Source organism: Oncorhynchus gorbuscha, unplaced genomic scaffold (assembly GCF_021184085.1).
Source record: "Oncorhynchus gorbuscha isolate QuinsamMale2020 ecotype Even-year unplaced genomic scaffold, OgorEven_v1.0 Un_scaffold_1079, whole genome shotgun sequence".
In the NCBI taxonomy this organism is placed as follows: domain Eukaryota; kingdom Metazoa; phylum Chordata; class Actinopteri; order Salmoniformes; family Salmonidae; genus Oncorhynchus; species Oncorhynchus gorbuscha.
In genome coordinates, this window is record NW_025745968.1 from 43,828 (window position 1) to 69,000 (window position 25,173).

The 25,173-nt window shown below is 44.8% G+C and overlaps 1 pseudogene; it reads right to left on the reverse strand.

Annotated features, from left to right (window-relative positions):
• LOC124021183 overlaps positions 1-25,173 on the reverse strand; it is a 50,032-nt pseudogene that overhangs the window by 12,663 nt on the left and 12,196 nt on the right.

Below are 25,173 nucleotides of genomic sequence, written 5' to 3' on the forward strand. Positions count from 1 at the left end.
CTCAGTCAACCATCTGTAAGGGATACCTTTCATATAGGTACCATTCCAGAAACCCATATCACTCACGCACACATTCACACACAGATATGACCATATGGTGCTCTTTCTCCCACTGAGGCTACAGGAAACTGCAGCTGTGTGGAGACTCTGCGAATCTCTCTCAGTCTGTGTCTGTCTGTGTGCTGAAACACAAGCTTCCTCCCCTGACAACCCAACATGATACCCTATCCTCCTGCTGCTCTGAGGGTTCTGGGAGATCCTGCGTGTGCGTGTGTGTGCGTGTGTGTGCGCCGCTTTGTGAGTGTACGTGTGTGTTAGGGATGGGTATGAGTAATGGAGTACTGGAACGGAAGTCCAATGCATGACCTTTAACCAGAGATTACGTTTGTGTCAATTACTGTAACACTATTTGGTGGATTGTGCTTTGTGGCTGCCTGAACAGGACTTGGAGACCATGTTAGTGTTCCATTTGTATATGTGCATTTGCAGGGCACAACAGAAAATAAACCAAGCCAAGGGTCATACAGGTTATGTCTATAGATAAATGGACACATCTTTTTCCCAGCGGGGGTCTTGTGTTCTACATATGATTAAAAAACGGCTTTGAGTACTCTAAATAAATAAATGTGTGAGTACATAAAAAAAGAACGCCCATCCTAGCGTGTGTAGGGGTCATGGGGGAATCACTGCCTCACCAGAAGAGCCTTTCCATGTTTCAAAGGTGAACTGGACTGGCAAACTGTCAGATTTCAAATGGTCTACAAGCATTGGGAATTTGACACTTTCACTCTGTTTCTCCAGTAAGCCTGTCCAGTTAGTCTGTGGTGATCATATACTGGGTGTAGGAGTTGGAGGTGTGGCGAGTCTGGAACACAATGTCCCTGTGAAAGGGAGGGAACAGAAGGAGGGAGGGAACAGGGGAGGGAGGGAACAGAGGGAGGGAGGGAACAGAGGGAGGGAGGGAACAGAGGGAGGGAGGGAACAGGGGGGGAGGGAACAGAGGGAGGGAGGGAACAGAGGGAGGGAGGGAACAGAGGGAGGGAGGACAGTGTCTCTGGGCAGAGACAGAGGTGGGAGGAGCTAAGTAGAGTCAAAGGGGATCATGGCTAATGACTAAGGACAGGGTGTACAGGGTGGTGACCCCGTCTGGCGAGCCGAGTCAGGTGAGTGTCAATCAGCCTGTCAATCAATCTGGCTACTGTAACTGATCTGACTATGCTAATGTCTGGCTACAGTACCGTGAAACTCATCTCAACAGTGAGTTTAAGATGTAAGTATTGATTGTGTTGCTATTGTGGTACAGTACTTTGAGGTACAGGTTTGCTCTTTCCAAGGTTCTAGATCTGGGTTCTTGTTAACACTTCCTGTGGACCCACCGTGTTGCCTGGGGTTCTGCAGCGCAGCAGGGTGAACTTGCTGTGGTTCTTCTTGCTGCGGCTCTTGGCCTTGCGGAGCTCCTCAGAACGCTCGTAATCCGTCAGGTCAACCACCTCCTGGATCTTCTTCTCATCCTTCACCTGCAGATAGACACAATGGACAGATGTTTCAGATGTTTGAGATAGACACAATAGACAGATGTTTCAGATGTTTGAGATAGACACAATAGACAGATGTTTCAGATGTTTGAGATAGACACAATGGACAGATGTTTCAGATGTTTGAGATAGACACAATGGACAGATGGCGATGTTTCAGATAGACACAATAGACATATGTTTCAGATGTTTGAGATAGACACAATGGACAGATGGTGATGTTTCAGATAGACACAATGGACAGATGGCGATGTTTCAGATAGACACAATAGACAGATGCTTCAGATAGACACAATAGACAGGTGTTTCAGGTAGACACATTGGACAGATGTTTCAGATGACACAATAGACAGATGTTTCAGATGACACAATAGACAGATGTTTCAGATATACACAATGGGCAGATGGAGATGTTTCAGATAGACACAATAGACAGATTGAGATGTTCCAGATAGACACAATGGAGAGATGGAGATGTTTCAGATAGACACGATAGACAGATGTTTCAGATAGATACAATAGATAGATGGAGATGTTTCAGATAGACACAATAGATAGATGGAGATGTTGAACAGAAAGCTAAGACTCCAATACAGATGTCAACTTCAACAGAATGAACTGTATGAACTGTAATAGTGTATTCTGTGTCCCTGAAAACTGTGAGAGAGATACAAGGATGTCCCCCATGTGATGTGTGAGGCTGTATGGTGTAAAGGCGGAGCTAGCAGGCACGAAGTCACTAAAATAGAAACAAAGGCAGTCATCCAATAATGCTGCAGGGTGCAGATAGGGCAGGAGGCCATCAATTCTTGAAGGACACAACCGGTCCGGAACATGATGGACTAATCACAATGTGCACAATAAGCCCCAACCCCCAACCCTTCCTAGACACAAACTCCCTCCTGTTCCGGGTTGTTAATAACTTGTGTTATTAATCTGACATCCCCCGCCCCCACCCCACCACCAAACACATCCCAGGACAAAGGCCATAGACTGAACAGGCAGCACCCAGTGACAACACAACAGCTAATTGGATTAGGGTCAGACACGGCTTTGTGTCTGTCCACAACAATGTTAAAACCACATCAGGAGACCACTTATGAGGTCTGGGAAAAATGTGAGAAGATTAGATTTTTGGATATAGTTACCCTTCAATTCAAGTGTACACCTAGCAAGAGGCTGTTGTTTAGCGTGTTTTTGTAGCACACATATGATGGTAGAGTTTGCTAAACAAATACCCACTGGATTTATGGAAATAATCATTATATTGTTCTGCCAGGTCAGCATAGGCTACTTTGAGGTTAACATTTAATTGAGAAGTTTTTTGGGAAAGCCTTTCCATCTACCAGAAGACTGTTTTCATTAGCATCATCGCTAACCGCTACACAAAGAGGTAGATGTGCTCACCTCACATACGCAGACAGGGGATTTCTCGTTGCCTATTCAGGAAGTTGCAAGAAATATGAATCGCTGATGCAGTCTGTTCATTTCTTATGATAAACTTGGGCAAATGTAATTGATATCCTACTAAGTTCAATAAATGTTTGAACATCATTGAATTATGTTTAAATTTCTGGATTCTGTGATTCCGTCCACTTTCTCCGCATGGCCCTAGGTTTGTAAGAGGTCACCAGTAAAGTGTCACCATCTTAACCCTCCCCAGGTGGCATGGTGGCACTGTGAGTTCAGGTCCGAGGCAGCCAGTTGACAAATGGGGCACAGCTGTGGGCCTATGACACAACCCCCACGGGACCGTCTATCATGGGACAGTGTGACGACATGACAGCCATCCTCCCCATAAAGTTAAACGTTTTATTGGGCGGACTAAATTAAAATATTGTTAAACTTTCGTACATAAATGTGCCTCAGTGAGTCAACATACCGCTCGCTGCCTCTGGTGATTTTAGTTTTCTGAACCCTGGTGGAGCCATACACACTCCTTAGAACAGGGTTTCCCTAACCGGGTCCTAGGGACCCCCAGGGGGGGGCACGTTTTGGTTTCTGCCCTAACACTACACAGCTGATTGATGATCAAATGATCAACTAATCATCAAGCTTTGATCATTTGAATAAGATGTGTAGTGTTAGGAGCAAAAACAAAAACGTGCAGCCTTGGGGGTCCCCAGGACCCAGTCAGGGAAACCCTGTTCTAAGGAGTGTGTATGGCTCCACCAGGGTTCAGAAAACTAAAACGTGCCCCCCCCCCCTGGGGGTCCCCAGGACCCAGTTTGAGAAACCCTGCCGTAGAACAATCAAAAGGCCTGTTTGCATTGAGACAAGGCAGATATCTGTTCGTTATCTAGCTGGTAAGCTAATGGTCATACAGCCAGTCAGGAAAAAGATTAATACATGTATTTAGAACAGGGTTTATAAGAATACTTATTTGTGCTTTCAGACAGGAATAACAATTCAAAAACAGAAATGGTCATTGCATAAACAAGAAACATTTGGGTGATTTAAAGTGTTTACAAAGGATTAGATTTCAGCTATACGGCATCGCTGTTGGGAGATGTGTTGTGGCCCTGGGTGGGTGAGTGAGTTGGGCTGTGGGTTTAGGATTGAAAGAGTAGATGGCACCCGACAGAAGGTTTTGGAGATATCATAACCCTCGGCCACCCCCCTCCCTCCCAACACATGTCCCCCTCAGCGCTGACACTCACTTTGGTTTTAATCCCCCCCCCTCCACACACACTTTGTCACTCCTCATCAGGGGGGCCCTGAGCCAATGTGATGTTGGAGCTCAGAGCCACAAAGCCAGACTTGAGTCTGTCTTCCTCTTTCTCTGTGACAATGTCTGGAACTGATAACCACAGACTGTATGCATCATACTGTCTATCCACCATACTGTCTATCCACCATACTGTCTATCCACCACACTGTCTATCCACCACACTGTCTATCGACCACACTGTCTATCCACCATACTGTCTATCCACCACACTGTCTATCCACCACACTGTCTATCGACCACACTGTCTATCCACCACACTGTCTATCCACCACACTGTCTATCGACCACACTGTCTATCCACCACACTGTCTATCGACCACACTGTCTATCCACCACACTGTCTATCCACCACACTGTCTATCCACCACACTGTCTATCCACCATGCTGTCTATCCACCATACGGTCTATCCACCATACTGTCTATCCACCACACTGTCTATCCACCACACTGTCTATCGACCACACTGTCTATCCACCACACTGTCTATCCACCATACTGTCTATCCACCATACTGTCTATCCACCATACTGTCTATCCACCACACTGTCTATCCACCATACTGTCTATCCACCACACTGTCTATCCATCATACTGTCTATCCACCATACTGTCTATCCACCATACTGTCTATCCACCATACTGTCTATCCACCATACTGTCTATCCACCATACGGTCTATCCACAACACTGTCTATTCACAACACTGTCTATCCACCACACTGTCTATCCACCACACTGTCTATCCACCATACCGTCTATTCACAACACTGTCTATCCACCATACTGTCTATCCACCATACTGTCTATCCACCATACTGTCTATCCACCATACTGTCTACCCACAGACACCAGTTCTTTCCTCTCTCTTCTGCTGACGAAAAAGCAAATCTTGTCACATTCATTCTGACACCTTTAAGTCACAGGACTCTGTCACCTTGTCATCTTCTATGACTTCCTGTGGTTGAGTGGAGAGACACCATGTACTGTCCACTGTATGATTTCAGAAGGGAGAAGACCAGACTTGGTGTGACCGTGCTTTGCCTCAAACACCACCCTGGTTGGTTTACTGTCAGAAAGCTTCTCTCTCAACTAGTTCCCAGCGCACAGCAGGACCTGCGCTGACGTCACTTGACCCCTCAGCACAACTAGGCCCTCGCTAAGTGGCAATCAATTTCCATTAGTGGAGCAGGATAGAGACTGACCAAACTGTGCAGAAGCTGTAGGACACACGCATGGTGGCTGGATGTAAGGCTGGACCTGGGAGACAGTAGAACAAGATAGGCAGCAGGGCAATGCCAACGCTAGTCCAGTCAACTGACTCTACACTCTTCTTCCCTCTCAGAGGTGCCTCCAGAACGCAGTGGTCAGGCCAACATCGTCACTCTTAGAACTCAAAGGCAGCATATTGCAAGTCAGCAATGTCTGAACCTACTGGATAGAATGGGAGAGAGGAGGGAGTGTCACATAATACTGGTTCAGTTGGGTTTAGTGGTCAGGACAGGAAATATATTAATACTGTTTCAGATGGGTTTAGTGGTCAGAACAGGAGATATATTAATACTGTTTCAGATGGGTTTAGTGGTCAGAACAGGAGATATATTAATACTGTTTCAGTTGGGTTTAGTGGTCAGAACAGGAGATATATTAATACTGTTTCAGATGGGTTTAGTGGTCAGGACAGGAAATATATTAATACTGTTTAAGATGGGTTTAGTGGTCAGAACAGGAGATATATTAATACTGTTTCAGATGGGTTTAGTGGTCAGAACAGGAAATATATTAATACTGTTTCAGATGGGTTTAGTGGTCAGAACAGGAGATATATTAATACTGTTTCAGATGGGTTTAGGGGTCAGAACAGGAGATATATTAATACTGTTTCAAATGGGTTTAGTGGTCAGGACAGGAAATATATTAATACTGTTTCAGATAGGTTTAGGGGTCAGAACAGGAGATATATTAATACTGTTTCAGATGGGTTTAGTGGTCAGGACAGGAGATATATTAATACTGTTTCAGATGGGTTTAGTGGTCAGGACAGGAGATATATTAATACTGTTTCAGATGGGTTTAGTGGTCAGGACAGGAGATATATTAATACTGTTTCAGATGGGTTTAGGGGTCAGAACAGGAGATATATTAATACTGTTTCAGATGGGTTTAGGGGTCAGAACAGGAGATATATTAATACTGTTTCAGATGGGTTTAGTGGTCAGAACAGGAGATATATTAATACTGTTTCAGTTGGGTTTAGGGGACAGGAGATATATTAATACTGGTTCAGATGGGTTTAGTGGTCAGAACATGATATATATTAATACTGTTTCAGTTGGGTTTAGGGGTCAGGACAGGAGAAATATTAATACTGTTTCAGATGGGTTTAGTGGTCAGGGCAGGAGATATATTAATACTGTTTCAGATGGGTTTAGGGGTCAGAACAGGAGATATATTAATACTGTTTCAGATGGGTTTAGTGGTCAGAACAGGAGATATATTAATACTGTTTCAGATGGGTTTAGGGGTCAGAACAGGAGATATATTAATACTGGTTCAGATGGGTTTAGTGGTCAGAACAGGAGATATATTAATACTGTTTCAGATGGGTTTAGGGGTCAGAACAGGAGATATATTAATACTGTTTCAGATGGGTTTAGGGGTCAGAACAGGAGATATATTAATACTGTTTCAGATGGGTTTAGGGGTCAGAACAGGAGATATATTAATACTGTTTCAAATGGGTTTAGTGGTCAGGACAGGAAATATATTAATACTGTTTCAGATAGGTTTAGGGGTCAGAACAGGATATATATTAATACTGTTTCAGATGGGTTTAGGGGTCAGAACAGGAGATATATTAATACTGTTTCAGATGGGTTTAGTGGTCAGGACAGGAGATATATTAATACTGTTTCAGATGGGTTTAGGGGTCAGAACAGGAGATATATTAATACTGTTTCAGATGGGTTTAGGGGTCAGGACAGGAGAAATATTAATACTGTTTCAGATGGGTTTAGTGGTCAGGGCAGGAGATATATTAATACTGTTTCAGATGGGTTTAGGGGTCAGAACAGGAGATACCTGTATATTAATACTGTTTCAGATGGGTTTAGTGGTCAGAACAGGAAATATATTAATACTGTTTCAGTTGGGTTTAGTGGTCAGAACAGGAGATATATTAATACTGTTTCAGTTGGGTTTAGTGGTCAGGGCAGGAGAAATATTAATACTGTTTCAGATGGGTTTAGTGGTCAGAACAGGAGATATATTAATACTGTTTCAGTTGGGTTTAGTGGTCAGAACAGGAGATATATTAATACTGTTTCAGATGGGTTTAGGGGTCAGAACAGGAGAAATATTAATACTGTTTCAGATGGGTTTAGTGGCCAGGGCAGGAGATACCTGTATATTAATACTGTTTCAGATGGGTTTAGTGGTCAGAACAGGAGATATATTAATACTGTTTCAGATGGGTTTAGTGGCCAGGGCAGGAGATACCTGTATATTAATACTGTTTCAGATGGGTTTAGTGGTCAGAACAGGAGATATATTAATACTGTTTCAGTTGGGTTTAGTGGTCAGGGCAGGAGATACCTGTATATTAATACTGTTTCAGATGGGTTTAGTGGTCAGAACAGGAGATATATTAATACTGTTTCAGATGGGTTTAGTGGTCAGAACAGGAGATATATTAATACTGTTTCAGATGGGTTTAGTGGTCAGAACAGGAGATATATTAATACTGTTTCAGATGGGTTTAGTGGTCAGAACAGGAGATATATTAATACTGTTTCAGATGGGTTTAGTGGTCAGAACAGGAGATATATTAATACTGTTTCAGATGGGTTTAGTGGTCAGGGCAGGAGATACCTGTATATTAATACTGTTTCAGATGGGTTTAGTAAGGTCAGAACAGGAGATATATTAATACTGTTTCAGTTGGGTTTAGTGGTCAGAACAGGAGATATATTAATACTGTTTCAGATGGGTTTAGTGGTCAGGGCAGGAGATATATTAATACTGTTTCAGATGGGTTTAGTGGTCAGAACAGGAGATATATTAATACTGTTTCAGATGGGTTTAGTGGTCAGAACAGGAGATATATTAATACTGTCTCAGTTGGGTTTAGTGGTCAGAACAGGAGATATATTAATACTGTTTCAGATGGGTTTAGTGGTCAGGGCAGGAGATATATTAATACTGTTTCAGTTGGGTTTAGTGGTCAGGGCAGGAGATATATTAATACTGTTTCAGATGGGTTTAGTGGTCAGAACAGGAGATATATTAATACTGTTTCAGTTGGGTTTAGTGGTCAGGGCAGGAGATATATTAATACTGTTTCAGATGGGTTTAGTGGTCAGAACAGGAGATATATTAATACTGTTTCAGATGGGTTTAGTGGTCAGAACAGGAGATATATTAATACTGTTTCAGATGGGTTTAGTGGTCAGAACAGGAGATATATTAATACTGTTTCAGTTGGGTTTAGGGGACAGGAGATATATTAATACTGGTTCAGATGGGTTTAGTGGTCAGAACATGATATATATTAATACTGTTTCAGTTGGGTTTAGGGATCAGTGCAGGAGGAGACTCATTGAGGCTAGGTGACCTCCGCTAGCGTCAAGACAGACCAGACCAGATCCTCTGAGGAGAAGCCTATTTGATGTAGCTTCAACAGAACCAGAACCTGAGCCGGACTCACGTGACTCGTCACAAGTAGGCGATAACCAAACAGTGTGTTTGTTAAGCATGGAGCCCATATCTGCTCACGAAGGAACATGGAGAACACATTGTCCCCTCGTCAAGCTTGGTTTGGACTCTTTTGTGAAGGAGGCCCTGTTTCAAGACCAGCCATTAAACTCCAGAGGTGGAAAAACAACAAGCACTGTGTACGGTGGCCCTGATACCTGCCTAGGAAGAAACGGATATCAAAACGCCATCTTGTCCGGCTTTGTTGGAGGCTCTTTGTAGCATTCAGCTATTCCAAGGCTTGGCCCTGGCTATACATAGACCCTCAACGAGAAGGAGAAACCCAAGTGCTCGCCACACAAAAGATGCCGGTGCTCATTTTGGCTGAGGACGTGCTGTGCCGACAAAACTATGGGGGACTTTTTCCACACGGGGTGTGGGGAATAATTAACAGCTCTTATGTATTGTGTTGAGATTAAAGTAGGGTCATCCCTTTTCAACATAACACTTTCCAAAAGGATGAGGCCCCTCCAAAATATCCCCCAATGATACTGATGAATAAAAACAGCATATTGTGGATCTCTCTCCTACCACTCATGATCATATATATGATACATGTTTTCCAGTGGTATAAAGTATATCTGTGAGGTCACAAGCAGGCCTGAAACACATCAGATTATGTATCATGTAACCACTAATCACCATCCCCAGTTTCACCAAAGTGCAGCCAATACCCTATAATCACTCATAGGGTGAGTTCCCTTCAGGTTAAAGGGCCAGTGTTTGGGTTGAAAAAACTGAATTCCCTGCATCTTGACTGTATATGATGGAATCATGCATTTTCCCTCTGTGTATTTACAAGCATTATTCCACATAATATATAACAATATATGCCACTGAGCAGAAGCTTTTATCCAGAGTGACTTACAGATGTCCCCAAGAAAGGAAACCACTGGCCTGGTGATCAAAGCTACTGATAGAGTTACAGAGGATCACCTCATGGTACTGGGTGGAGGTGGAGCCTATGAGGCTAGCCCTGTAATTGGTGCATTCATCTCCCCAGGGGAACGTTATAGTCCCCTGTATAGGTGTTGTTGTATTTTTTATATTCTAATCCCAGGAGAATCCTGACTTCAACCAACACCTGATGAAGACTAATCGTGACTGAAAGAGTGACCAATCGAGGATGATGACAGTGACGATGTGCATTCATGGTATCATCGCCTCTAAAAGGTAGGGACCCTTTAAGCTCTCTGGCCCAGTGTCTATGTAAATCATGGTTTATGAGGACACACACATGGATTCTGTTTCATACCAGCTGCCTCCAGGGGAGATTCTCTAGAATAGGTTTTCCCAAACTGGGGTATGCAATGCTGTCGGGGGTACGCCAAATAAAACTGTGATTCACATTTTTAAAAGTATATTTATGTGATTCACATTTTCAAACAGTGATTCACATTTTTAAAAGTATATTTATGTGATTCACATTTTCAAACAGTGATTCACATTTTTAAAAGTATATTTATGTGATTCACATTTTCAAACAGTCCATTTATATTTTCCAACAGGGCTATATATTTGGGTGAGTTTTTTTTCTTGCCTGAGTAGCCTCATTTCACTGCCAAAAATAAAATGAAACCATCTAAATAACAACACAGGTAGCCTAGTCAAATAATTAACATCCAATCACATGAACCGTTACTCTCTCATGGGGATTCCACTAACAGTCAGTATGTAGCCAAACGCCGCTCATTCCGTTTGCTCCAAAAATGGATATATGGTTAAAAAAAGTAAGACCCGTGTCCATAGAGACACATAGCAGCTCTACTGGTAGTACTGCTACTACCAGCAGTACGACACCTGCACCTGTCGACAACACAAGTTGTTCTGCTTCCACGAGCACATCCAACACTGGCATCAGTCATTCTAGGGACAGGGACGTTGGACCATCGAAGAGGCACAAATATGATGAGAACTACATTGATTTGGGGTTCACTTATATTGGGAATAGTGCCTTTCCACAGCCAAAGTGCGTTATATGTGCAAAAGTACCATCTCACAACTCGATGAAACCTTCACTCTTGCGCAGACATATAGAAACAAAACATGCCAATTAGAAAAATAAGCCACAGGAGTTTTTTGAGCGAGAATAAAGACGACTTTCGAGTAGTAAGACATGACAGACTGCCGGCGCCGACAGAGATGGCCGCCTCGCTTCGCGTTCCTTGGAAACTATGCAGTTTTTTGTTTTTTTACGTGTTATTTCTTACATTGGTTTCATAACATACAGTCAAGAATAATTATTTTATCTGCTGCATCTTGCCTATGCCGCTCTGTACCATCACTCATGCATATATCTTTATGTACATATTCTTTATCCCTTTACACTTGTGTGTATAAGGTAGTAGTTTTGGAATTGTTAGTTAGATTACTTGTTGGTTATTACTGCATTGTTGGAACTAGAAGCACAAGCATTTCGCTACACTCGCATTAACATCTGGTAACCATGTGTATGTGACAAATAAATTTGATTTGATTTGATTTTTTTTATTTTTATAAAAGCAACAGATACCATTAATAAGAAGGGGCTAGAAGCTTCTTATATGGTGAGCTACCGAGTGGCTAGGACAGGCAAGCCTCATACTATTGTGGAGGACTTCATTCTTGCTGCTGCCGCGGATATGGCTGGGACAATGCTGGCCAAAACAAAGGCCAAAAAAAGTATACAGACAATGGCTTCATCAAACAACTGTTTCACGACACATCAGTGATATTGTAAGAGATGTTTTGAAACAATTACTGCTTCGCATACAAGCCAGTGAATTCTATGCGTTATAGCTCGATGTGTCAACAGGCGTGGCGGGCCTGGCACAGCTCCTGGTATATGTCCGTTACAGCTGGATGAGTCAACAGACGTGGAGGGCCTGGAACAGCTCCTGGTATATGTCTGTTACAGCTGGATGAGTCAACAGACGTGGAGGGCCTGGCACAGCTCCTGGTATATGTCCGTTACAGCTGGATGAGTCAACAGACGTGGCGGGCCTGGCACAGCTCCTGGTATATGTCCGTTACAACTGGATGAGTCAACAGACGTGGAGGGCCTGGAACAGCTCCTGGTATATGTCTGTTACAGCTGGATGAGTCAACAGACGTGGTGGGCCTGGCACAGCTCCTGGTATATGTCTGTTACAGCTGGATGAGTCAACAGACGTGGTGGGCCTGGCACAGCTCCTGGTATATGTCTGTTACGTTTATGGGGGGTCAATTAAGGAAGACATCCTCTTCTGCAAACCACTGGAAACCAGGACAACAGGAGAGGATATTTCTAAAGTACTGGACAGCTTTGTGACATCAAATGGACTTTGGTGGTCAAGATGTGTTGGTATCTGTACTGATGGTGCAAAAGCCATGACCGGGAGACATAGTGGAGTGGTAACGCGCGTGCAAGTAGTTGCTCCCGACGCCACTTGGGTACACTGCAGCATCCACCGAGAGGCTCTTGGGTACACTGCAGCATCCACCGAGAGGCTCTTGGGTACACTGCAGCATCCACTGAGAGGCTCTTGGGTACACTGCAGCATCCACCGAGAGGCTCTTGGGTACACTGCAGCATGCACTGAGAGGCTCTTGGGTACACTGCAACATGCACTGAGAGGCTCTTGGGTACACTGCAGCATCCACTGAGAGGCTCTTGGGTACACTGCAGCATCCACCGAGAGGCTCTTCGGTACACTGCAGCATCCACCGAGAGGCTCTTGCTGCCATAGGAATGCCTGACAGCTTGAAAGACGTTTTGGACATTACAGTAAAAATGGTTAACTTTGTTAAAGCAAGGCCCCTGTATTTTATGCACTATGCAATGATATGGGAAGTGACCATGTAATGTTTTTACAACATACAGAAGTATGCTGGTTATGAAGGGGCAAAGTATTGACAAGTTTCTTTTAATTGAGAGACGAGCATAAAGTTTTCTTTACTGAAAATAATTTTCACTTGTCTGACCGCTTGAAAGATGACGAGTTACTCACACGACTGGCCTATCTGGGTGATGTTTTTTCTAGGCTGAATGATCTGAATCTAGGATTACAGGGACTCAGCAACTATATTCAATGTCTAAGACAAAATTGAGGCTGTGATTAAGAAGTTGGTGTTCTTCTGTCTGCATTAACAAGGACAACACACAGGTTATATAGCGAAGCACCTGAGTGAGTTGGGTGCGCAATTACGCAGATACTTTCCCGAAACGGATGACACAAACAACTGGATTCGTTACCCCTTTCATGCCCTGCCTCCAGTTCACTTACTGATATCTGAACAAGAGAGCCTCATTGAAATTGCAACAAGCGGTTCTGTGAAAAATGAATTTAATCAGAAGCCACTGCCATATTCCTTTCAAGCACACCTTTCTCATTAACCTGTGGTGAGATATTCACAATTTTTGATGAACAAAAGGTTTTATATGTAAGATGGTTAAATAAAGAGCTAAATGATTGATTCTTATTATTATTTGTGCCCTGGTCCTGTACGAGCTCTTTGTCACTTCCCATGAGCCAGGTTGTGACAGAAACTCACATTCATTCTTTGTTTAATAAATGTATTGGATAGTGTGTGTGTGGCAGGGTTACAATGATGGCAAAAAACATTTGAGAGTGCGCTGACTCTGGTGCTAGAGGGGGTACGCAGCTGGAGGTTGAATGTTTGAAGGGGTACGGGACTATAAGAAGTTTGGGAACCACTGCTCTAGAACATCCAAAAAGTTTCAGCCACATCTGTACAGATCAAGGTGCCTGTCACGGTTTTCTAATGGTGAAGGAGAGTCGGACCAAACTGCAGCGTGTATATTGCGATCCATGTTTAATCACACAACGTAACACGAATCCAAAACACAAACTCTACAAAACAATAAACATAATGAAACCCGAAACAGCCTAAACTGGTGCAAACTAACACAGAATAAGGACGTCAAGACACTCAGGACAATCACCCACGACAAACTCAAAGAATATGGCTGCCTAAATATGGTTCCCAATCAGAGACAACGATAAGCACCTGCCTCTGATTGAGAACCACTCCAGACAGCCATAGACTTTGCTAGATAACCCCACTAGCTACAATCCCAAATACATACACACCAAAACCCCAAGACAAAACACACCACAATACAAAAACTCCATGCCACACCCTGGCCTGACCCAATACATGAAGAAAAACACAAAATACTTAGACCAGGGGCTCGTCAGTGCCCACCAGATTCAGCGAGCATCTCAAACTAATACATTAATATATTATGAGCATTCAGGCACTATAACGTGAATCCACACACTCTCAATCTCCCTTCTCCAGAAAGGTCAGATCACCAGAAGGTATACAGTATGGGCACATGTCATTAGAGTTGCATGGAGTAGCGTTGGGAGGCTATCAGTGAGGTGGGAGGGATGGGAGCATGGAGTAGTGTTGGGAGGCTATCAGTGAGGTGGGAGGGATGGGAGCATGGAGTATTGTTGGGAGGCTATCAGTGAGGTGGGAGGGATGGGAGCATGGAGTATTGTTGGGAGGCTATCAGGGAGGTGGGAGGGATGGGAGCATGGAGTAGTGTTGGGAGGCTATCAGGGAGGTGGGAGGGATGGGAGCATGGAGTAGTGTTGGGAGGCTATCAGGGAGGTGGGAGGGATGGGAGCATGGAGTAGTGTTGGGAGGCTATCAGTGAGGTGGGAGGGATGGGAGCATGGAGTAGTGTTGGGAGGCTATCAGGAGGTGGGAGGATGGGAGCATGGAGTAGTGTTGGGAGGCTATCAGGAGGTGGGAGGGATGGGAGCATGGAGTAGTGTTGGGAGGCTATCAGGGAGGTGGGAGGGATGGGAGCATGGAGTAGTGTTGGGAGGCTATCAGGAGGTGGGAGGGATGGGAGCATGGAGTAGTGTTGGGAGGCTATCAGTGAGGTGGGAGGGATGGGGGCATGGAGTAGTGTTGGGAGGCTATCAGGGAGGTGGGAGGGATGGGAGCATGGAGTAGTGTTGGGAGGCTATCAGTGAGGTGGGAGGGATGGGAGCATGGAGTAGCGTTGGGAGGCTATCAGGGAGGTGGGAGGGATGGGAGCATGGAGTAGTGTTGGGAGGCTATCAGTGAGGTGGGAGGGATGGGAGCATGGAGTAGTGTTGGGAGGCTATCAGTGAGGTGGGAGGGATGGGGCATGGAGTAGTGTTGGGAGGCTATCAGTGAGGTGGGAGGGATGGGAGCATGGAGTATTGTTGGGAGGCTATCAGTGAGGTGGGAGGGATGGGAGCATGGAGTAGCGTTGGGAGGCTATCAGTGAGGTGGGAGGGATGGGAGCATGGAGTAGTGTTGGGAGGCTATCAGGGAGGTGGGAGGGATGGGAGCATGGAGTAGTGTTGGGAGGCTATCAGGGAGGTGGGAGGGATGGGAGCATGGAGTAGTGTTGGGAGGCTATCAGGGAGGTGGGAGGGATGGGAGCATGGAGTAGTGTTGGGAGGCTATCAGGGAGGTGGGAGGGATGGGAGCATGGAGTAGTGTTGGGAGGCTATCAGTGAGGTGGGAGGGATGGGAGCATGGAGTATTGTTGGGAGGCTATCAGTGAGGTGGGAGGGATGGGAGCATGGAGTAGTGTTGGGAGGCTATCAGTGAGGTGGGAGGGATGGGAACATGGAGTAGTGTTGGGAGGCTATCGGGGAGGTGGGAGGGATGGGAGCATGGAGTAGTGTTGGGAGGCTATCAGGGAGGTGGGAGGGATGGGAGCATGGAGTATTGTTGGGAGGCTATCAGGGAGGTGGGAGGGATGGGAGCATGGAGTAGTGTTGGGAGGCTATCAGTGAGGTGGGAGGGATGGGAGCATGGAGTAGTGTTGGGAGGCTATCAGTGAGGTGGGAGGGATGGGAGCATGCCAACATGCACTATTGATATCAAAGATACAGAAATAGCCTCAGTAACACCCCCTGTGTCCCCTCCCATGCTCCCATAGCCACGACCTGGCAGCGGTCTCTGGCTCTGGTTCGACAGAGGAACAGGTGAGGACAGGGAGGGAGGCAGGGGGCGGGAGAGCCAACCGTTGACTGGTTTTGAAGAGAAAAAAACATCTAATGTTTGGAGAACTCCCTTGTTTCAGAGGCAGAATGGAATGAGACGCCACGTGAGCACAGAGAAATGAACAGCGTGACAGATTAGTTTCCTCAGGGCTTGAAAAGGAAAAGCAGTATTGAACCCACGAGGCTGACCTCCATCTCTCTTTATCTCCCTCACTCTCTCTTTCTTTCTCCTTTGTCAGGTTAGGATATTGACCAGCTACTCCCAGCTCTTACTGAGTTTAGGACAAACTAAAGGAATGAAGGCAAAAAAAAATGCTTTTCAGCTCTCTGTCCATGTTGTGTGGTGTTCTGTATTCACTGTGTTAGGAACAAACCTAATTCTGCTTTAAAAAATGAAGGGAATTTTCAACACACTTTCATAATGTTCAAGTGTTAATAACTCCCAACAACTCAGTTTCTCTTTATTCTGTGTCTATCTCCCAACACTCAGTTTCTTTATCTCCTCACACGATCCATTCTGTGTCTTTATGTTAATCTCCCAACACCTCAGTTTCTAATAGACAGGTATGTCTATATAAATACTGAGTTTAAGTTAATAACTCCCAACACTCAGTGGCAGCAACACTCAGCTCTCTGTCCATCCATTCTGTGTCTACATTATGTTAATAACTCCCAACACCTCAGTTTCTAATAGACAGTATGTCTATATAAATACACTGAGAAGTGTGGCAGCACGATCCATTCTGTGTCTGTTAATAACTCCCAACACCTCAGTTTCTAATTATAAATACACTCATTCTGTGTCTACATTATGTTAATAACTCCCAACACCTCAGTTTCTAGACAGTATGTCTATACACTGAGAAGTGTGGCAGCACGATCCATTCTGCTACATTATTTAAAAATCAGTTTCTAATAGACAGTTTCTAACACTTTCCATTCTGTGTCTACATTATGTTAATAACTCCCAACACCTCAGTTTCTAATAGACAGTATGTCTATATAAATACACTGAGAAGTGTGGCAGCACGATCCATTCTGTGTCTACATTATGTTAATAACTCCCAACACCTCAGTTTCTAATAGACAGTATGTCTATATAAATACACTGAGAAGTGTGGCAGCACGATCCATTCTGTGTCTACATTATGTTAATAACTCCCAACACCTCAGTTTCTAATAGACAGTATGTCTATATAAATACACTGAGAAGTGTGGCAGCACGATCCATTCTGTGTCTACATTATGTTAATAACTCCCAACACCTCAGTTTCTAATAGACAGTATGTCTATATAAATACACTGAGAAGTGTGGCAGCACGATCCATTCTGTGTCTACATTATGTTAATAACTCCCAACACCTCAGTTTCTAATAGACAGTATGTCTATATAAATACACTGAGAAAGTGTGGCAGCACGATCCATTCTGTGTCTACATTATGTTAATAACTCCCAACACCTCAGTTTCTAATAGACAGTATGTCTATATAAATACACTGAGAAGTGTGGCAGCACGATCCATTCTGTGTCTACATTATGTTAATAACTCCCAACACCTCAGTTTCTAATAGACAGTATGTCTATATAAATACACTGAGAAGTGTGGCAGCACGATCCATTCTGTGTCTACATTATGTTAATAACTCCCAACACCTCAGTTTCTAATAGACAGTATGTCTATATAAATACACTGAGAAGTGTGGCAGCACGATCCATTCTGTGTCTACATTATGTTAATAACTCCCAACACCTCAGTTTCTAATAGACAGTATGTCTATATAAATACACTGAGAAGTGTGGCAGCACGATCCATTCTGTGTCTACATTATGTTAATAACTCCCAACACCTCAGTTTCTAATAGACAGTATGTCTATATAAATACACTGAGAAGTGTGGCAGCACGATCCATTCTGTGTCTACATTATGTTAATAACTCCCAACACCTCAGTTTCTAATAGACAGTATGTCTATATAAATACACTGAGAAGTGTGGCAGCACGATCCATTCTGTGTCTACATTATGTTAATAACTCCCAACACCTCAGTTTCTAATAGACAGTATGTCTATATAAATACACTGAGAAGTGTGGCAGCACGATCCATTCTGTGTCTACATTATGTTAATAACTCCCAACACCTCAGTTTCTAATAGACAGTATGTCTATATAAATACACTGAGAAGTGTGGCAGCACGATCCATTCTGTGTCTACATTATGTTAATAACTCCCAACACCTCAGTTTCTAATAGACAGTATGTCTATATAAATACACTGAGAAGTGTGGCAGCACGATCCATTCTGTGTCTACATTATGTTAATAACTCCCAACACCTCAGTTTCTAATAGACAGTATGTCTATATAAATACACTGAGAAGTGTGGCAGCACGATCCATTCTGTGTCTACATTATGTTAATAACTCCCAACACCTCAGTTTCTAATAGACAGTATGTCTATATAAATACACTGAGAAGTGTGGCAGCACGATCCATTCTGTGTCTACATTATGTTAATAACTCCCAACACCTCAGTTTCTAATAGACAGTATGTCTATATAAATACACTGAGAAGTGTGGCAGCACGATCCATTCTGTGTCTACATTATGTTAATAACTCCCAACACCTCAGTTTCTAATAGACAGTATGTCTATATAAATACACTGAGAAGTGTGCCAGCACGATCCATTCTGTGTCTACATTATGTTAATTATGTTAATAACTCCCAACACCTCAGTTTCTAATAGACAGTATGTCTATATAAATACACTGAGAAGTGTGGCAGCACGATCCATTCTGTGTCTACATTATGTTAATAACTCCCAACACCTCAGTTTCTAATAGACAGTATGTCTATATAAATACACTGAGAAGTGTGGCAGCACGATCCATTCTGTGTCTACATTATGTTAATAACTCCCAACACCTCAGTTTCTAATAGACAGTATGTCTATATAAATACACTGAGAAGTGTGGCAGCACGATCCATTCTGTGTCTACATTATGTGAGAAAACAAATGTCATCCTACATCAGCAGTATGAGTCACCGTGTTCATGTGAGTCACAGCCCCTCTCCATCAGTGTGGATCAACTGAGTGATGGCTTCTCAGACACGGTGCTCATACCAGGTGAGGTTCCTAAAGCCATGCCTGGACTGAAAACTGCCACTAGCCTCGTCGACCCCATCACATCAGTGTTTGCAGAGATGAAGGTAGTGGGTGAAAGCATTAGAAGGAAAACTCCCCTGAGCCTATTGAGATGCTAGGTGGAACCATCTCTATACAGCTTCACCCATCCAGTCCATGCAGATCTTTACCACATAATAGAAGGAAAACTCCCCTGAGCCTATTGAGATGCTAGGTGGAACCATCTCTATACAGCTTCACCCATCCAGTCCATGCAGATCTTTACCACATAATAGAAGGAAAACTCCCCTGAGCCTATTGAGATGCTAGGTGGAACCATCTCTATACAGCTTCACCCATCCAGTCCATGCAGATCTTTACCACATAATAGAAGGAAAACTCCCCTGAGCCTATTGAGATGCTAGATGGAACCATCTCTATACAGCTTCACCCATCCAGTCCATGCAGATCTTTACCACATAATAGAAGTAGATAATTGTCAGTGTCAATCCACAGCCAAGTGACACCAACTTGTAGCAACAAGTAACACATTCACAGAAATCGAGGAAGTGTATTCTCACATGTAGACAGACATAACAAGCCCTTGTCTCTACGGTTGCCTCTTGTACTACTTCCTTTAAAAACAGTGTTTGAGTGCATTCTACTAGGTGGTAGAGAATCTTGGTCTCCCCACATAACACTGTTTTGTCACTTCAGTCGTGTAGGTCTCAGGAGAACTCAGCCAGTTAGTGACAGTTACAGACACAGACAGGGTGATGAAGGTTCATATGATTATGGTGTCAAAAGCCATAAACACTCTCTGACAGTATTGAATGAATTGTTTATAATTCATAAATCACCTCAACCTTTATTTCAGTTGGGGGCTACTAACACCGAAGGGAGTGAGGAGTAGATTAGGCTACTGATCATGGTGAGAACCTGACCCTCTGACTGTAACCCTAATTATGAGTCTTAATGCAAATAGTGAGGTGAGATTTGGTCCCGTAGTCTCACCATGAGGAAGTGGAATGGACACATAGGGAGCCGTTGCCGTGGTTCTAGAACTAGACGTCAACACCTTTTTATTGATTTGTTCATTCAAAGTGTGAAGCCTGTCTGAACCAAGCCATGCAAATAACCTGTGTCATATTTAGAGAGCAACTTCAGGGGAACGCACCTGCTCCTCTTTGGCTAAGCTCAGTTGGAGATTACAATAGCAGGTAATGATGGTCCTCTCCAAACGCAACCCTTCTCACCCACACAGGAACACACTGTTTGATGTGCCACTGTGATAAATCTGGTCCTACACTGACATACATGAGGAAACAATTGGCTAATGGCAACGCTGGTAAACACTTGGGTTGGTTCCATTGTTTCACTGCTGTATAGTAGTGAAATGTATAAGTGGTGCTGTTCAATAGGAGGACCTGCAGGGCCTAACAGGATCCCTTACAGGGATGAGTCAGACGCAGCTGACAGGGAGTCATAACATACTGGAAGTATTTCTACTGTACGTGTGAGATCATTCTGATATCATCTAATGCTGGGCCTCTAATTCGACCTGTTCCAATCCTTTCTTCTAATCATCATCATCCCACACTTCCCATCAATCCGAAATTGAAATTCACTTTACAAGCTTTTTTTCTGTTCGGCTCATTACTCTGGCCATGCTTATCCATTACCTACTGCACCAGCCTGTTGTGTTGGAACCAACGGAGTCATGGTGTGGGAAACACTGCTCTTACTCTGGCCATGCTTATCCATTACCTACTGCACCAGCCTGTTGTGTTGGAACCAACGGAGTCATGGTGTGGGAAACACCGCTCTTACTCTGGCCATGCTTATCCATTACCTACTGCACCAGCCTGTTGTGTTGGAACCAACGGAGTCATGGTGTGGGAAACACCGCTCTTACTCTGGCCATGCTTATCCATTACCTACTGCACCAGCCTGTTGTGTTGGAACCAACGGAGTCATGGTGTGGGAAACACCGCTCTTACTCTGGCCATGCTTATCCATTACCTACTGCACCAGCCTGTTGTGTTGGAACCAACGGAGTCATGGTGTGGGAAACACCGCTCTTACTCTGGCCATGCTTATCCATTACCTACTGCACCAGCCTGTTGTGTTGGAACCAACGGAGTCATGGTGTGGGAAACACCGCTCTTACTCTGGCCATGCTTATCCATTACCTACTGCACCAGCCTGTTGTGTTGGAACCAACGGAGTCATGCGTGTGGGAAACACCGCTCTTACTCTGTTATCCATTACCTACTGGAAAAACACCGCTCTTACTCTGGCCATGCTTATCCATTACCTACTGCACCAGCCTGTTGTGTTGGAACCAACGGAGTCATGGTGTGGGAAACACCGCTCTTACTCTGGCCATGCTTATCCATTACCTACTGCACCAGCCTGTTGTGTTGGAACCAACGGAGTCATGGTGTGGGAAACACCGCTCTTACTCTGGCCATGCTTATCCATTACCTACTGCACCAGCCTGTTGTGTTGGAACCAACGGAGTCATGGTGTGGGAAACACCGCTCTTACTCTGGCCATGCTTATCCATTACCTACTGCACCAGCCTGTTGTGTTGGAACCAACGGAGTCATGGTGTGGGAAACACCGCTCTTACTCTGGCCATGCTTATCCATTACCTACTGCACCAGCCTGTTGTGTTGGAACCAACGGAGTCATGGTGTGGGAAACACCGCTCTTACTCTGGCCATGCTTATCCATTACCTACTGCACCAGCCTGTTGTGTTGGAACCAACGGAGTCATGGTGTGGGAAACACCGCTCTTACTCTGGCCATGCTTATCCATTACCTACTGCACCAGCCTGTTGTGTTGGAACCAACGGAGTCATGGTGTGGGAAACACCGCTCTTACTCTGGCCATGCTTATCCATTACCTACTGCACCAGCCTGTTGTGTTGGAACCAACGGAGTCATGGTGTGGGAAACACCGCTCTTACTCTGGCCTACTTTATATCATAACTGTTTCTGCAGCAAAACATTCTGAGCTACAACTATTCATCTCCCATCCAACCTCGTTTTGATCTTGACAACAACATTCTGAGTGTATATGTGAGATGTGTCTCATCTATTCCATATTCCAACCCCCCACAACCCCCCACAACCCCCCACATATGCTCTCTCTAATTCTCTCTTTCTTTCTCTCTCTCGGAGGACCTGAGCCCTAGGACCGTGCCCCAGGACTACCTGACATGATGACTCCTTGCTGTCCCCGGTCCACCTGACTGTGCTGCTGCTCCAGCTTCAACTGTTCTGCCTTGTTATTATTCGACCATGCTGGTCATTTATGAACATTTGAACATCTTGGCCATGTTCTGTTATAATCTCCACCCGGCACAGCCAGAAGAGGACTGGCCACCCCACATAGCCTGGTTCCTCTCTAGGTTTCTTCCTGGGTTTTGGCCTTTCTAGGGAGTTTTTCCTAGCCACCGTGCTTCTACACCTGCATTGCTTGCTGTTTGACGTTTTAGGCTGGGTTTCTGTACAGCACTTTGAGATATCAGCTGATGTACGAAGGGCTATATAAATAAATTTGATTTGATTTTATTTTCATTGAAAGATAATTTAGTCTTGTTACATTGCTCTTACCACAACTCCCCAGTCAGTGGATAACATGTGAGTTGACATAGCAGTTCAGCAAGGCTGGAGTGGGACCGAAATACATTCAAATGAGAAAAAGAGGACTGAGCGTTTCCAGCCGTTTGACTCCATCATCCTCCCTGCCAGAGTTGAATGACCCTGATGCAAACACTAAAAGTCCAGCAGCACTGGAATCAGGCCGTTTGGACCACTGCTTTAATGGGTCATGCCCCCCTCCACCCTGTCTTCTAGAACACGTGGAACACCTAGGCATCGAGGTGTCACTATAAGCTATCCTTTGCTATCCACTTTTAAAATGGAAGGCTCCTCATTTGTGTTCATCCTTGACTCAATACCAGTCCCCTAAACAGTCTGCTGGATTCAACAACCCTGCATCTTTGTAAAAAGGGGTAAGTCCAAAATGCACAAGCAGCACAACCATAACAGCAGAGCAGAGATCTGGGCGGCAGGCAGCCTAGCGATTATAGTGTTAGGGCAGTAAGAAAAGTCCCGGGATTGAATCCCTGAGCCGATGAGGTGAAAAACTGTTGATGTTCCCTTAAGCAAGGCACTTAACCCTAATTGCTCCAAAGGTCACCGCTGATAATGGCTGACCCTGGCCGTGACCCCACTCTCCGAGGGTGTCTCAGGGGAGGTGGGATATGCAAAAAATACACTTCCAATTCCCACAGGTCTATAATACCCACTTGGACATGTGTGAAATAGGACACATACAAGCCCCCACCAAACTATTATTATTACCAGACACAGAGGGGTTTCTGTTCATCTCATTCACACCTTGAGTCCAGCCCATGATTACGTTCAGCATGGCATCTTTCCGGAGGGGGGATGAGGACTTATGGTCTGCCCCGTGCCAGGCTTTGGAGAAATTCTATAGGTTGGCATAGAAACTAGCAGCCCATCCTCATCTAACCCACTATTCCCCTCACCCTCCTGATGGGCAGCTGGGGGCTCACTAGCACAGACCCAACACTCGCATTCAGAACACAGAGGGAGAGAGAGGGGAGGTAGAGGTAGACAGAGAGGGAAGGGAGGTAGAGGTAGACAGAGAGGGAAGGGAGGTAGAGGTGGACAGAGAGGGAAGGGAGATAGAGGTAGAGGTAGCGAGAGTGCAGAGAGAGAGAGAACAGAGAGAGAGAGCAGAGATAGAGAGATAGCAGAGAGAGAGCAGAGATAGAGAGATAGCAGAGAGAAAGCAGAGAGGGAGCAGAGAGAGAGAAAGCAGAGAGAGCAGAGAGAGAACAGAGAGAGAGCAGAGAGAGAGATAGCAGAGAGAGAGCAGAGATAGAAAGATAGCAGAGAGAGCAGAGATAGAGAGATAGCAGAGAGAAAGCAGAGATAGAGAGCGCAGAGAGAGCAGAGACAGGGAGAGCAGAGAGAGTGAGAGCAGAGATAGAGAGAGCAGCGAGAAGCAGAGATAGAGAGAGAAAGCAGAGAGAGAGCAGAGAGAGAAAGAAAGCAGAGAGAGAGCAGAGAGAGAGAGAACAGAGAGAGAGAGCAGAGATAGAGAGATGGCAGAGATAGAGAGAGAGCAGAGATAGAGAGAGCAGAGAGAGAGAGAACAGAGAGAGAGAGCAGAGATAGAGAGATGGCAGAGATAGAGAGAGAGCAGAGATAGAGAACTAGCAGAGAGAAAGCAGAGATAGAGAGCGCAGAGAGAGCGGAGATAGGGAGAGCAGAGAGAGTGAGAGCAGAGATAGAGAGAGCAGAGATAGAGAGAGCAGAGATAGAGAGAGCAGAGAGAAGCAGAGATAGAGAGAGAAAGCAGAGAGAGAGCAGAGAGAGAAAGAAAGCAGAGAGAGAGCAGAGAGAGAACAGAGAGAGAGAGAGAGCAGAGATAGAGAGATGGCAGAGATAGAGAGATAGCAGAGATAGAGAGAGAGAGCAGAGATAGAGAGAGAGGCCTGGGGATTAAACAATAATCCAGATTGAATTACCACTGTCCAATCTAAGAGAGAGAGACAGAGAGAGAAATGGAGAAGAAGACAAACAGATGTCAATAGACAATGTTGGCTTTACTCACTAACATGAGAAAGACACTTGCATGGTTTGCGTTGTGTGTTTGTGTGCATGTTGTTTGTGTCATTGCTATGCTATAACACTAAAAGGCCCACTCCCAATGACACACTTTCCCCAGCGTGCTATAGCCTGGCATGAGAACCCAGAGCTGACCCCAGTGTGCTATAGCCTGGCATGAGAACCCAGAGCTGACCCCCAGCGTGCTATAGCCTGGCATGAGAAGCCAGAGCTGACCCCCAGCGTGCTATAGCCTGGCATGAGAACCCAGAGCTGACCCCCAGCGTGCTATAGCCTGGCATGAGAACCCAGAGCTGACCCCAGTGTGCTATAGCCTGGCATGAGAAACCCAGAGCTGACCCCAGCGTGCTATAGCCTGGCATGAGAACCCAGAGCTGACC